The 15,769-nt window shown below is 44.3% G+C and overlaps 1 pseudogene; it reads left to right on the forward strand.

Moving 5' to 3' along the window:
- The first annotated feature begins 14,351 nt into the window (after positions 1-14,351).
- LOC123391171 lies at positions 14,352-15,424 on the forward strand (annotated as a pseudogene).
- Positions 15,425-15,769: the final 345 nt, after the last annotated feature.

Raw genomic sequence — 15,769 nt, forward strand, 5'->3', positions numbered from 1 at the left:
GTTTGGTACTGGAGTAAAACAATATACCTAGGACACCATTTTCCCAGTACTCTGAAGGTCGAAGGGATATGTGATTATTTTTCCCCAGTCTATGCTATGATTTTCTCCTCTTTGTGAATAGGATGATATTACTGTATGTGTATTACCAAGCTTTGTGACATAGAGAATACGTATTGTTGGTCTTTTAGCTTGTGTACTCCTTGATACTGCTTTTTGGCATTGATTTTGTCTAGCCAGTAGTGTTTTCGGGGCCTTGTACTGACATGAGCTCTTCCACTAGTGCATTCCCCAGTAGCACGCTGTAGGGGGACAAGTTAATAGAACGTCTTATAAGACATCTGTACTCTCTCTCAGTGAGCCACCATCACTCCTTTCTTCCAATACCTTCCTTCCCATGTCCCATAGAGAAGACTCCCCCTAAATCTGTTTTAGTCAGAATGGCGTATTCTGGACATAGACTTGGGACTCTATAGTATTGACCCATGGCCCCAAATTTAAGTATGTGCCCCACATCCTGCATTGAGGGTGGTTTTCATGTGTCCGTGAGGTACACATGCACATATGACCATCCTATGTGTGTCATAGATACCCCATAAGAAAAAGAAATATTTCCCAAGTAGAGTGATGTAGTAGCCTAGGGAAGAGAAAAAAAAAAATTAAGATGAGGACTTAGCATGTAGGGTAGGCCAACTGTGCTGAGCTTCCCAAGTGACTTCCTAGATGTAGAAAAATAACTTGTACTTGTTTTATGACCTACTTATCTCCAGATCTCCAGTTGTATTCACCCTCATTTTTTTTTTTTTTTTTTTTTGCTACATAGGAACCACAGCCATTCTCTTTTTTGCCTGTGTTGTGGAGAGAGTGTCTTCAGAAGATGCTTAATTGAGATTAGACAGATGGAAAGCCGATGGGTATTAAGACATAAAGCATGGGGTTGTGTGAATTGAATCTAATTTTAATATAAGGAAGTTACCATTCTTCAAGAGAAAGACAAAACCTATTAAATCTAAATGTGAGGAACTCTTTCCCATGTGGGGAGGGACCTGGAGGTGGCTCCCTTTAGTCACTGCAAGACACAGGCAGCTCTTGTTGGTGTCAATTGGTGAATACTTGTCACGGGGAGAAGAGATGACTAATACGGGTTTCTCAGGAGTAGGGTAGGTCTGCTTTTTCCTGATGATATGATTGACCTGCTGTGTCTTCCTGAGGAATAATGTTGTTGGGTATCAGTGATGACTGTACTATCCCTGCCTAGATCCCTGACAAGGTATGGAGGAGGGTGTTTGATGATGCCGTCATGTTGGCAGTTTTAAGATGTCACGTGGTAGGGACGCCTTGGGTGGCTCAGTTGGTTAAGAAGCTGCCTTCGGCTCAGGTCATGATCCCAGCGTCCTGGGATCTTGTCCCACATCGGGCTCCTTGCTCGGCGGGGAGCCTGCATCTCCCTCTGCCTCTGCCTGCCTCTCTGTCTGCCTGTGCTCGCTTGCCCTCTCTCCCTCCATCCCTAACAAATAAATAAAAAATTCTTAAAAAAAAAAAAGTCACGTAGTTGAATAGATGTTTGAGATAAAGAAGTCTTCTGGACAGTGGAGTAGGGTGGATCAGCTGGGCATGTGCTGTGGTTGCTCCCTCATTTCTCAGGTAGGTAACCCCAGTCAAGGTCAGATCCAGTGTGGTTGGGAGATCCTTCAGGGAAACTGCTTCACAGCTGTGCCGGACCTTGCTCCCTTTCTTCAGTGCCATCATGAATGTAGTAGTAGAATCCGAATGTAGTTTGGATGTATGGGTGGCTCAGTCATTAAGTGTCTGCTTTAGGCTCAGGTCATGAGCCCTGCCTTGGGCTCCCTGCTCAGTGGTGATTTTTCTCTCTTCCCATCACCACCCAGCACCACAAGTGTCTCTCTCATTCTCTCAAATGAAATATATTTCTTAGATGGGGTACCTGGGTGGCTCAGTGCGTTGAAGCCTCTGCCTTCGGCTCAGGTCATGATCCGAGGGTCCTGAGATCGAGCACACATTGGGCCCTCTGTTCAGCATGGAGCTTGCTTTCCCCTCTCTCTCTGCCTGCCTCTCTGCCTACTTGTGATCTCTGTCTGTCATGTAAATAAATAAAATCTTTTCTATATATACACATATATATATGCAGATATATATATTTCTTAGAGATTTTGTCTATATATTTGACATATATTTGTCTATATATTGTTTATAAATTTGTCTATATATTTGAAAGAGAGAGAGAGATCACTAGTAGGCAGATTTAGAAGGGAAGGCAAGCTCCCTGTTGAGCAGAGAGCCTGACATGGGGCTTGATCCCAGGAGCCTGGATTATGAACCAAAGGCAGAAGCCCAACCCTCTGAGCCTCCCAGGCACCACAACTGTTGGTATCAGAAAGATTGCCTCAGGGTGCCTGGGTGGCTCAGTGGGTTACAGCCTCTGCCTTCTGCTTAGGTCATGATCCCAGGGTCCTGAGATCAAGCCCAGCATCAGGCTCTCCGCTCAGCAGGGAGCCTGCTTCCCCCTCTCTCATTGCCTGCTGTGCCTGCAGCTCTGCACACTTGTGATCTCTCTCTTTCTGTCAAATAAATAAACAAAATCATACAAAAAAGAAAGAAAAAAAAAAGACTTTCCTACCTGGAACAGACACATGAAAAAAATGTTCATCATCATTAACCATCAGGGAGATTCAAATCAAAACCACATTGGGTTACCACCTTACACCAGTTAGAATGGCCAAAATTAGCAAGACAGGAAACACCAAGTGTTGGAGAGGATGTGGAGAAAGGAGATTCCTTTTACACTGTTGGAGGGAATGCAGGTTGGTGCATCCATGTTGGAAAACAGTGTGGAGATTCCTTGAGAAATTAAAAATAGAGCTTCCCTATGCCCCTGCCTGCAATTACACTCTTGGGTATTTACCCCTAAGATACAGATGTAGTGAAAATATGGGCCATCTGTACACCCATGTTCATAGCAGCCATGGCTACAGTTCCCAAAGTGCGCAAAGAGCCAACACACGAATGGTTAAAAAAGATGTGGTCCATTTATACAATGGAGTAGTATGCCTCCATCAGAAAGATGAATACCCAAGTTTTGTATCAACATGGTCAGGACTGGAGGGGATTATGCTGAGTGAACTGATTCAATCAGAGAGAGTAAATTACATGATTTCACTTATTTGTGGAGCATAAGGAATAACACGGAGGACATTGGTTGATGTAGAGGAGAAGTGAGTTGGGGGAAATCGGATGGGGAGATGAAACATGAGAGACTGTGGACTCTAAGAAACTGCGGGTTTTGGAGGGGAAAGGGTGGGGGGTTGGGTGAGCTGGTGGAGGGTATTAAGGAGGGCACAGATTGCATGGAGAACTGGGTGTGGTGCATAAACAATGAATCATGGAACACTGTAAAAATAAATTATGAAAAGAAAAAAAAATAGTTGACTACCTGGAGGGACAGACCATTCTTTGATAAATATTTCATCTTTCTGGGGCACCTGGTGGCTCAGTGGGTTGAAGCCTCTGCCTTCGGCTCAGATCAGAAAGCCTGCTTCCTCCTCTCTCTCTGCCTGCATCTCTGTCTACTTGTGATCTCTCTGTCAAATAAATAAATAAAATCTTTTAAAAAAATATTTCCTCTTTCCTTTCTCCTGTGAATATAATCTCCTCTTTGGAAATTCTAAATCCTACCTCCTCCTCCTTAAGTCACCGTCACACAGAAGCCTCACCTTCTCTTTGAGCCTCATGTCTGTCTTGTTCCCATACTTTCTTGTTCCCATACTTAATAACTTAATTGTTGTGAAACTGCCTGATGCCATTGAGAACAGTGCAGGATAACAAATTTTCCTCTCCTCACATTCATTCTGTTGTGTGAACTGAACTTCCACACTTCAGCCCCAGAATAGAACGTTCAGACAGAGCTGGGGATCAAGGGCAGAGGTAGCTTCATTGCTTTGCCAGCCAAGTCGGCATCAGAAGGTCGGGGCTGTGAAACCTGCAGCCCACTGGGAGAGGAGCCAAGGGTTTGTTGGAAAATGCTGGATAATGGCCAATTTCCAGGGGAATTGTGTCTGTGCTGCCTGTTAATCATGTTCTCAGGGTGGAATCATCTTCCTGAAAGAAAGGGCTGAGAAATGAGTTGAGAAGTGAGTTGAGGAGGTCTGTGGAGAAGAGAAAGGTTACTTGTTGGAAATGGGAGTCTCACTGAAGCATTAATTACTTTTTTCTTTGTTCAACTTGATGCCTTTCAAGTGGTTTTAATTTCAGTCACCAAGATAGCTATTTTTTTTTTCTTTTTATTTATCTCCCAAACCCCCTCCCCCCAGCAACCCTCAGTTTGTTTTTCCAAGATAGCTATTTTAAGAGGACTTCATACTTTACACTGAGCAACCACTCAGGGTTTTCTGGAATGGCTAAAATAAAAAAATAAAAAATAACAAAAGTATAATATCCAATTTTCTTCTTTTTTTTTTAAGATTTTATTTATTTATTTGACAGAGAGAAATCACAAGTAGATGGAGAGGCAGGCAGAGAGAGAGAGAGGGAATCAGGCTCCCCACTGAGCAGAGAGTCCTATTTGGAACTTGATTCCAGGACCCTGAGATCATGACCTGAGCCGAAGGCAGCGGCTTAACCCACTGAGCCACCCAGGCACCCCAACATCCAATTTTCTTAAGAATGCTGAGAATTAGAATTCTCATACATCCCCAATAGGAGGGCAAAAAGGGTATGCAGTGTGGAAAACAGTGTGGCAGGTCCTTATGAACAGAACAGAACAGAAACACTTACCTACTGAAGGGGAATATATGTCCCCCTTCTTACTGAAGGGAAAATGTCTCTTGGCCTGAGCATTATTTTTGAACGCTTATTTTGAATCAAAGGTAGATAAAGGAAAAGCTCTGAAAGCCTTTATTTTGCAAGAGACATTTACTTTTATATGGGAACGTTGTCTGTCAGGGGTCTTCCTCTGTGTAGCAGAAAGAGGGGGGAGGAGGCAGTCTCCCAAAACTCTGATGGTGGGAAGGCAGGGCTCGAACTCTGCTCCCAGCCTCAGCCTTGGTTCCCCTGCTTGGCCTGGTCACCTCCCCTGTTCCTTCCCAGCAGGGTCACCTGTGGAGTTTCAAGAAGGATCTCCTCTGCGGGCCTCCCCCTCAGATTCTGTCGGTTGGTTTGGGCGAAAACAACACTGTTGTGTTAATTAAGGGCTCCAGAGATTCTCAGTGAGGAGTGGAGGGGGAGCCCGAGGGCTTTCCGTGGTTTTCTGAAAGTGGATTTGCGGCTTTGGTCCAGGAGAGGTGACAGGGTCTCTGCTCCGTGAGTCTGGGAAGGTTGGGTCCATCAGCCCACTGTTTCGATGCTGACGCTGAAGTTGTGAGTGGCGGTGGGAGGGGACCCCTTCCACCCCCCCCCACAAAGCAGGTGAGGAAAATGCAGGGATGGGTGTCCTCATGGGAGCTCACAGTTTCTGGGCTGCTCGGGACACAAAGGACTGGGAAGTTGGGCCTTTTCTGCATCTCCAAGTCCTGACTGCAGACAAGCAGTGTGAAGAGAAGGAGCTCTGTTGTTGGATTTCAGGGCATTTTCTCCTGATGCAGCTGTGATTTTCCACAGATCCCTCATGAGAACAAAATCTGGAGGTGGAGGTTAAGACAGAAATGGCCCATTCTCAGGTGAGCCTGGTGTCCCCGCAGAGCCGTGTCCTCTGTTTCTCCGCAGACCATCGCGTTTAGAAGCTGCAGATGTGGATGCCTCGAATCTGGGTGCTTCTCGCTTCTGCGTTCACCTGTGGGTTTTTTTTTTTTTTTTTTTTTTAAGATCTGTTCAGAAGTGATAATCACGGTTAAGTCTTGCATAGAGAATGCTTCTCTATGTCTTAGAGCCTTCTGTCCTGTGTCCCCAACCTGGCTTCAATAGGGTATCATTAGTTGTCACTTAGACTTAAAGATCCTCGAGGGGGCGCCTGGATTGCTCAGTGGGTTAAAGCCTCTGACTTCAGCTCAGTTCCTGATCTCAGTGTCTTGGGATTGAGCCTCACATCAGACTCTCTGCTCAGCAGGGAGCCTGCTTCCTCCTCTTTGCCTGCCTCTCTGCCTGCTTGTATCTCTGTCTGTCAAATCAATAAACAATATCTTTTAAAAAATAAAAAATAAAGTCCCACGTGGAGTGACAAATTCCATTGGTGGCGGATCTGGAGGGAAAGTTGTCGAGTCCAAGATTGCTGTGGCTGATGAGGTGCAGTCCTGGGATATCCGGGAGGGGAATCATTTTTGATTCAGGTTCGTCTAGATTCTCGATCAGTTGTATGCAGCTGGGGAGTAAGGAAATGCAGATATAAGCTCAGTGGGTATGAGTCCTGGAAAACTTGGAAACTTCTCATTCTAAGAAAGGGTGTGTGTGTGTCTTCATCTTTAGCACATGAAGGAGATATTCTACTTAAAATCCACTAGGGGAGGGTGCCTGGGGGTCTTTGTGGACTAAGCTTGGACTGTTGGTTGAGCTCAGGTCAGGATCTCAATGTTCTGGACTAGTATCCCTGCTTCTGGCTCTGTGCCCAGAGGGGAGTCCGCTTGACATTCTCTTTCTCCCTCTCCTACCGGTCTCCATCTCCTCTAAAATATAAATCAAGCTTGCTCACCGAGGGTGGTTCCATTGGTTAAGAGTCGGCTTTCTGCCTCCAGTTCAGGTCGCAATTCCGGGGAATTGCACAATTCCAGCCCCACATCCTGCTCCCATGTGGGCAGGGATCCTGCTGCTTTCTCTCCTCTACTTTTCTGTCTGTTTGTGATCTCTCGCTCGCTCTCTCTGAAATAAATACAATATTTTTTTCAAAATTTTATTTATTGTGGCACCTGAGTTGCTCAGTGGGTTAAGCCTCTGCCTCCAGCTTAGGTCATTCATGATCTCAGGATCCTGGGGTCCAGCCTCACATCTGGCTCCCAGGTGGGCAGGGATCCTGCTTCTCCCTCTTCCTTTCCTGTTCTGCCTACTTGTACTCTCTCACTTGGCTCTTGTTGAAATAAATACAGTCTTTGTAAAAAATTTTCTTTATTGGGGTGCCTGGGTGGCTCAGATGGTTAAAGCCTCTCTCTGCCTTCAGCTCAGGTCATGATCCCGGGGTCCTGGGATCAAGCCCCATATCTGGCTCTCTCCTTTAAAAAAAAAAAAAAAAGGATTTTCTTTATTTATAAGAAAAAGAGTGAATGCATGAGTAGGGTGTGCTATGGTCAGAGAGAGAAGGCTACCCGCTGAGCAAAGACACACCCCCACCCACCTCACCCCCACATCATAGTCCTCCACCCCCCTACCATGTAGGAGGTGGTCCCAGGACCTTGTATCTTGGCCTGAGCAGAAGGCTGATGCCCACTGACTGAGCCACCCAGGTGCCCCTATAAATAGAATCTTAAAAGAAGATGAAAATAAAAATAAATCTTAAAAATTCAAAGAAAAGAAAGGTGTAAACTAGCTATTACTAGTGAGCAGTGTGAAGAGAAGGAGCTCTGTTGTTGGATTTCAGGGCATCTCAGTGTAGTGTCCCTGTCAGTTACTTGGGGTCCCAGACATGGGTCCATGACTGGCTGGAAGCCCGTCCAGCAGCGCTGATGGAATTCCCTGAGGCAGGACAAAGGCGGTGGAAGTTTCCTGAGTATGTAAGAGATCAGCAGGCAAGAGGACACAGCAGAGCTTGTCTGCAATGTGCAGTGTGTGTGTGCTCACTGTACATGGTTGTCCTGCTGGGACTGTCTGGACTCAGCCAAGGGGACACTGGGGCTCTTCCTCCACTCCTTTGCTCAAGCTTCCTTGCCTAAAAGCAGCCTCTACAGATCGTATAGTGATTGAATTGTTTATGTGTATCTACTGTATTTCCAAAATTAGAGTTATATTCTGAAATCCTGTTTTCAGTCCATTGGGAATGCCAGTGATGATGCGTCCTTTTGTTATGCCCTAGTTTTTGCCCCCGAGAGACCGCCAAGGAGCCAAGCACGGATGTGATCACACGAGGGTTTATTTGACAGGCTTAAGCTTGGGCCCAAGTATACCCGGCACAACGGAGTAGGGACTTGGATCCCGAACCAGATTACAGTCAGAGTTTTTAAAGGCAGAATAGGGGTGGACTCGGTGGTGGGTGAGGACAAAGGGGATTATGGATGATGTAAGTGAAAGACCCCTCCCCTAGAAGATAGATAGGATAACTAACCGCTTGTTTCCTTTTCTGTGAACCGCTGGCTTTTAGGCGTAAATTAGGTTATTAATCGCTCTTTTGCCCTTCTGTAACCGCTTGGCTTATAGAAATAATAGAGACGCCATGATGGCATTCCTACCTTCCCCCTTCTTGTTCCCCTTTCCCGCCTCTCTCCTCCCGTGCGCGGGCCCTCAGAACCAATCAGCTTGTTCCCCCTTCCCGCCTCTCTCTTCCCGCGCGTGGGTCCTTAGAGCCAATCAGCAAACTCCACGTATGCCTTTTTCAAAAGTTCTAACTGTCAACCAATCAGTTGCGCCCCACCCAAAACTTGTTTGTACCTGTCTATAAAAACCCGGCACCACCCCAGCCGGGTGTGCTCAGCTAGCAGGAGCTGCTGACCACCCGTAGGCGCCTGCGTAACAATAAAGAACCTCTTGCTGATTGCATCCAGTGGCAGTGTTGGATTCTTGGGTAAGGGGATCCGCGGGTCTTTCATTTGGAGGTCCCACCGAGATCATCGGACTCCTGCCCACGGATCCAACTGACTCCCACCGGGAGGTAAGCTGGCCAGCATTCTTGTCTCCTGTCTCATGTTCTCGTTTGTATCCAGTCTCGTGTTCTCGTTTGTAGGCCTCTGTTTTGCCTATGCTTCGGTAGTATAGGACTGTACGACAGCGCGCGTTGTTGCTCTGTATTCTGTAGGCAGCTTGAGAAGGAGTTGACGAACTCGGACTTCTCCCCTGCCACCCTGGGGGACGCCCCAGGGATCAAGGTTCTGTCCACCGCAGGGGGGCCTCGTGGTTCCCCTGGGCTGGTTCTGTCCGTCGCAGGGGAGCCTCGTGGTTCCCCTGGGCTGGTTCTGTCCGCCGCAGGGGGGCCTCGTGGTTCCCCTGGGCTGGTTCTGTCCGCCGCAGGGGAGCCTCGTGGTTCCCCTGGGCTGGTTCTGTCCGCCTCAGGGGGGCCTCGTGGTTCCCCTGGGCTGGTTGGATTTGTACTCTCGGTTCGGTACCGAAATCGCGCAGCGTCCTTCTTGTTAATTGTTTTGTGTGTCTTACTTATTGTCCTTGGTGTTTTCTTTGACTCCGAATGGAGGCCAACAATGTATGTCTCCATGTTATGTCTTTAAATGTGGATATATGTTCCTTGTACTGGTCATGAAGGTTACATTCTTTTTAAGGGGACTCTGGCTTTATTTCTCTCTGTTTCTCCTAATAGATGTGGGGGGCTTCTCCCTCACTCACTTCCCATGTAAATGGCTATTACTGGAGCCAACTGGGGTTGGTCTAACTCAAGACAGAGACTATAAGGAATATTCCCAAGCAGCTGCCGAAACTCTTTGTTTCGGGGAAGTTTCCTTGTGTTCTCTGGCCTGACTTGGACTGCCTAACCCCTCCCCCCTTGCTGGTGGGAAAGCATGGCGTCTGCTCCTCTGTTGGGGCTTATGAGCTCTGAAACCGGGAATCTTTTCTCTGCCTCCTGGCAGCACTTTGTTTCCTCTGTTTTCCCCTTCTGTTTCTGTACCAACGCGCGTGCAACCTGCATGACAAGCCTCTAGATCATGCACCACAGCTCCTTCTCTCTTCACTGTCAAGGAGCAAGAAGAGAACCCCCTGGACCTAACACCCACTCCAGATCTTCCCACACATGTCTCAGGTAAACATTCAAAGCGGAGTGGGCCCAGGTGGAACGTAAATCAGTGTTGGAACTAAGTTAAGTCTGTTGGTTTAATTAAGATAGATGCATCTTTGAAGTTAACAGCAGTAAATGTGAAGCTTTATTCTATCGAAGTTTACTAAAGGTCAAATAAGCTCATGTTATTTATTAAAATTTGTTAGCAAAGAAATGACTAAACTGATGGTTAATTGTCTGTCTCAAAGTTCTAATGGGTAATTGCTGAAGTAGCTTTCAAAGTCTTTGGTAACCTGAAAGTTTTAAAGTTTTGCTTGGATGACAAGTGGAATTAAATTGTGGACATCTAGGTCTTAACCAAACAGGATAAAATGCTAAGTCATTAATTACTGGATGTAGGTTTGTGCTTTTTTACTTACTGCAAAGAAACTAAGAGTATTTAAATCTGCTGGTAAGCTTGTTTTCTACTTAACTGATTCATAAATTGCCACCTGAAGAATTCTGTTGTAACAGTTCACAATTGGTTAATAACTAAAGGTGTTTCTAAGAATACAAAGTTCTGCTTAGTGTAACTAAGACTGATGGAAATAAAGGGAAACTCTGTATGTAGGAAAGTAGGAGATATGTAAGAAAGACTTAAGGAATGGGAATACATTTTGTGGAAGGTAAGGGAAGGTAATTTTGTCCTAAATGAGATGGTTGTTTAGAAAGAAATGACTTGGGACAAAACCTGAATGCAAAGGAAAGTTGTAGAAGGTTTGTGAAGGGAAATCTTCAGAAAAGGAATTTTAGCTATAGTCAAGAATGAACGAAGATTGAAATGAATGGGTTTTAAAGGTACATTGGTACAAGACTGAAATTCTCTGTTCAAAAGGACAATGTTTTCTTAGATCAATTGATCTGTTGTTAAGAAAATGTAAATGGTTTTCTCTTTGCCTGCCCAGAAAAACGAGTTTCTATGTTCAGTTTTATCAGGTGTTTAACATCCCTAATTATATTTAGGCATGTGCTTTAAAACTTTCTAAGATTTTAGCAAATGTTGACAAGATTTAAATTGTAAATCTCTTTAACTCAGGCTTTTCCTTGGTATGTGAAGTTGCTCATGAAGTACTACGGAACCAATGATAAACCTTGGATTACATTTGGGAAAATACTATAACTATTCTAGAGATTCTATGCACTTCCTAAAGTTTTAACGTTTTGAGAGACCACCGCTTGATACTGTAATTATGGAAATGTTATGTATCACAGAAATAACCTGATTTCCTTGCAGCTAAATTGTAAACTCCCATGTCTCTTTAGCTCTAACCATATCTATTCTGAGTTTTTGTAATTTATAATTGTTTTAATTCTCTGGTAAAATGAGTTTTATCTTCAAGGAGATTCCTATAAAGGACTTTCAGGACAAATACAGATATACTTGAAAATCCTAAAACTGAAATGGGTAAGAATTTCCAAAACGGACTAAAGCCGCATTCACCAGAATTAGTAACATGGGACTAAATGAACTAAAAGATGATAGTGTTGTGTCTCTTAATGTTTTGTCTTACTTTAAACCTTGCTGGTTCTCTCTACTGTTTGCTCTTACAGACTAGGGATACTCCCTCCTAGTTATCTGTAACTTATAGAGATGTAAAAGTGCTCATTTGTAAAAGTGCTCAAAGCATTCACCTTTTCTCTCTATCTGAACCCTCTGAAACCAAAAGGTCTTAGTAAGTATTCTTTCTTCCATGGCAATCAGTCATTTGCATAAGTTCAATAAGAATCTGTTCTCCTTGTAACAGGAAAGAATTGGAAACACAGGTTATTTTACCAAGGCTTTGACTGGGATGTCATATTTGAAAAGACTCAGATATGACCAGACAGCTTTAAGGAACTAAGGTTGACTTTATGAAACCTGGAGCCATAAAGCCCCTTGGGACTGTTGGCCTGATACCTTGCTTACAGAGTTCCCAGCAGCCCCACCAGGTGAGTAAAGAATGTCACTCCTTGGTAGGTGCAGTCTCGGGAAGAGGAATTCGCCCAAAGGTATTGCAGGCATGCCTCATGGCAAGTACAGGGCTTGGCTTCTGGCCCGGAGAGGCTACTAAAAGTTTCAACCTAGAGATTCCTTATACAAAGTTCCAGCAAAGCAGATTCTAAAAGATCTATTGATCACAGTCACTGTTCTTGCTGAGCTTATGTAAATAATTAGGCCAAGTTTGTTAAAACTGGACTTGTTTCACAAGTGAATTAGTCCTGATTTGGCTATCTCTGGAAATGAGGGTTATTTTAGAGAGAAAAATTGTTTTAGTAACACACTTTTATGGATGTTAAATTCTAGATTTGATTGTCTTTAAATGTTTGTTTATCTAAGCTAAACAATTTGAGGTAAACTTCAGAGAAGTTGCACAATAGCTTCTTTAGTCGATCTTATTATTTTGTGGGGATATTAGCAGACCCCACAGCACATGATTAAACAACTGGAAAATGGGATTGATTCCCCTACAATTGTATAACTTAACTAACACCTTATGTGTGGCTGGGATAATGAAATTGTCTAAAAACCACCATACCACACTCCATAGGATTAACTATGGACTTGTGGAGATAATGGATGACCCCACTTTCTTTATGAGTGGATTGGATGATCCATGGGGGGCTCCCCTTATCTCTTGACAAGTTTTCTCACTTGCCAGTGATCCTCTGTAATCAGGATATTGTTAAGGCTGGACCACTCAAAGGTCGTCTTATTGGTTTCATCCCTTAGTCATATTTATCCTAGAGGCCACCTCTGTTGAGGTGCAATTGCAAACAGATGCTTTAGCTAAGCATGGAACAGCCCTCCTATAAAAGAGCCTCAAAGCTCACTAGGGGACAGTCCTTGACTGTAATGATGTCACATCAGGTCCAGATTTGTCTTAGAAATCAAAGGCCACCAGTGTGTGATGGAGGCCAACTAATTAAATATTGGGCCATACTTACAGATATGCCAGAAATAATACTTAAAACTTGTCAAACTTTAAACCTAGTTACCTGTATGCCTGAACCTGACCACTGTACTTCTTTCTCTATAGAGCAAAAATGTTCTTTGTATTTTATTTGATCTTGCTCACTCTATTTGGCCAGATTTAAGATACCCCTGTTAAAAATATGAATGACAGTTGGTTTTCTGATGACAGTAGTTTTCATAGAAAAAAATAAGAAAAGCTAGGTGTGCCATAGTGCTCACTAGCACTTTGCAATTGCCAAAGTCTAAGAATTAACATTTATACTGACTCCAAATATGCTTTCCTGGTACTACATGCCCATGGAGCTATTTGGAAGGAAAGGGGATTGCTATCAAGCCATAACTCCCCAATCAAATATGGGCCTAAGTTACAAAACCCTCCTTATCGCTATACTGAAGATGGCATATATCAGATCCGGGATACATATTTGTGGTTCACACCCACGATTGGACAGCTCAGTTAAAAGGCAGTTTTATGCTGGGAACAAAAGAATCATACGTAGGATACTTGGACAAATAACACACAGTATCGAGGATGGCTATCATTAGAAATGTGTTCCCAAATAATAGTACTCCAGGCTACTGAATGTTTTGCTACTGATTGGGTAAGGTGACCTGGCATTAGATGGCCAGCTCCAAACGGAACCCACTGGATATGTGGAACCAACCTGTGGCCCTGGCTTCCTCCAGGGTGGATAGGTCGCTGTACTTTAGGATTTGCCTGGATCCATGGGCGCATTACTAAAACCATTACAACTCCAGCTAATCTCTCCAATTTAAAACAAAGATGGAAGCGATCTGTTTTTAAATGGTATGATTACTTAGCATCCATTTTTGTTCCATCTGCGGGACTAAAAGATGTCATGTGGCATGTAGAAGCCCTTAATAAATATACTACAAAGGCACTCAATGATTCACTAAATAGCATCTCTCTGCTTAATACCGAAGTGTCACAGATACGCAAGGCAGTCCTACAAAATAGGATGGCCTTAGATGTCCTGACAGCAGCCCAGGGTGGCACATGTGCAATCATCAAAACAGAATGTTGCGTGTACATCCCAGACTATCGCAAAAATGTCACAGGAATAATAAAGGATATGAACACCCAGATTAAGGCCCTACAAGATCCCTCTCTCTCTTTTAGTGATTGGTTAAGTTCCTGGTTTGAAGGAGGACTATGGCCGAATCTCCTTTTCGGGCTTCTTATTCTTATCACCTCATTAACCTTAATATGTTGCTTTGTTCAATGTTTCTCTACTTGGTGCCGAGACTCCATTGCTGCAATGACTACACCACAGCAGACAATCCTTGTCGCGCGCGAGGACGCCTCTTCACTGTCAGCGCTGGATTCAGCTGCCTCCACCTTTCATAACTCCCCTATACGTTCCTACCCTGATCAATATTGACCCGAGCAGGTAGGGACAGCTCTACGCCCCTATTCAGCACGAAGAAGTTATAGAAGATGAGACCTTCCACCTTCAACCCCCTTAAAGATTTCAGGGTCAAGATTGTTCAGGGGGGGTCTGACCGACCTTCAGCCGGGCCGGTACCACCATGTTCTCTCTCGGGCGGGGCGTCGCTGTGCTCTCGGGCTGGGCAGTGCAGCCGCAATGGATCCAAGTTCGAAATATGGCAACTTTAAAAGATATTACCAGACGACTAAAGTCGATCAAAAACATCCAGAAAATCACTAAGTCTATGAAAATGGTAGCAGCAGCAAAATATGCCCGAGCTGAGAGGGAGCTGAAACCAGCTCGAGTGTACGGGATAGGATCTTTGGCTCTGTATGAAAAAGCTGATATTAAGGTGCCTGAAGACAAGAAGCACCTGCTTATCGGTGTGTCCTCAGATCGAGGGCTCTGTGGTGCTATTCATTCCTCGGTTGCTAAACAGATGAAAAATGAGGTGGCCACGCTCACAGCAGCCGGGAAGGAAGTCATGCTTGTTGGAATTGGTGATAAAATCAGGGGTATACTTCATAGGACTCACTTGGACCAGTTTCTGGTGTCCTTCAAAGAAGTGGGAAGAAAACCTCCTACTTTTGGAGATGCATCCATCATTGCCCTTGAACTGCTAAATTCTGGATATGAATTTGACGAAGGGTCTATCATCTTTAATCGGTTCAGGTCTGTCATCTCGTACAAGACAGAAGAAAAACCTATCTTTTCCCTTGAAACCGTTGCAAGTGCTGAGAGCATGAGCATCTATGATGATGTCGATGCTGACGTGCTGCAGAATTACCAAGAATACAATTTGGCCAACATCATCTACTATTCGCTAAAGGAGTCCACCACGAGTGAGCAAAGTGCCAGGATGACGGCTATGGACAAACGCCAGCAAGAATGCTTCCGAGATGATTGACAAACTGACTTTGACGTTCAATCGCACCCGCCAGGCTGTCATCACGAAGGAGTTGATTGAAATCATCTCTGGTGCAGCAGCTCTGGATTAATGAAAACCAAGTTTCATCCTCAGACAAGAGGTAAAGAAGAATAATTCAGCCAGCTGATTTTATTTTTAGCTTACTGCTGTCCTTGTCAGAAGAAATTGTTGGTCCATTGTTTAACCAATAACGACAGCAAGATGTTTGTAAATTATCTTACAATAAACAACTTACCATAAAAAAAAAAAAAGATTGTTCAGGGGGAAATAAAGGAGCAGGAGGCTGGCTGAGGAGAAAGCAAAAGCTGGCCCCTTGCACCCCACTTAGTGCAAGAACAGGACGAATGGATATAAGATTCTATCCATGATAAAGAAAAAGGGGGGAATGAAAGACCCCTCCCCTAGAAGATAGATAGGATAACTAACCGCTTGTTTGCTTTTCTGTAAACCGCTGGCTTTTAGGTATAGACCAGGTTATTAATTAGGTTATTAATTGCTTACTAATCGCTCTTTTGCCCTTCTGTAACCGCTTGGCTTATAGAAATAATAGAGACGCCATGATGGCATTCCTACCTTCCCCCTTCTTGTTC

This window comes from Mustela putorius, unplaced genomic scaffold (assembly GCF_011764305.1).
Source record: "Mustela putorius furo isolate JIRA1106 unplaced genomic scaffold, ASM1176430v1.1 tig00000196_pilon_pilon_pilon, whole genome shotgun sequence".
Classification (NCBI taxonomy): domain Eukaryota; kingdom Metazoa; phylum Chordata; class Mammalia; order Carnivora; family Mustelidae; genus Mustela; species Mustela putorius.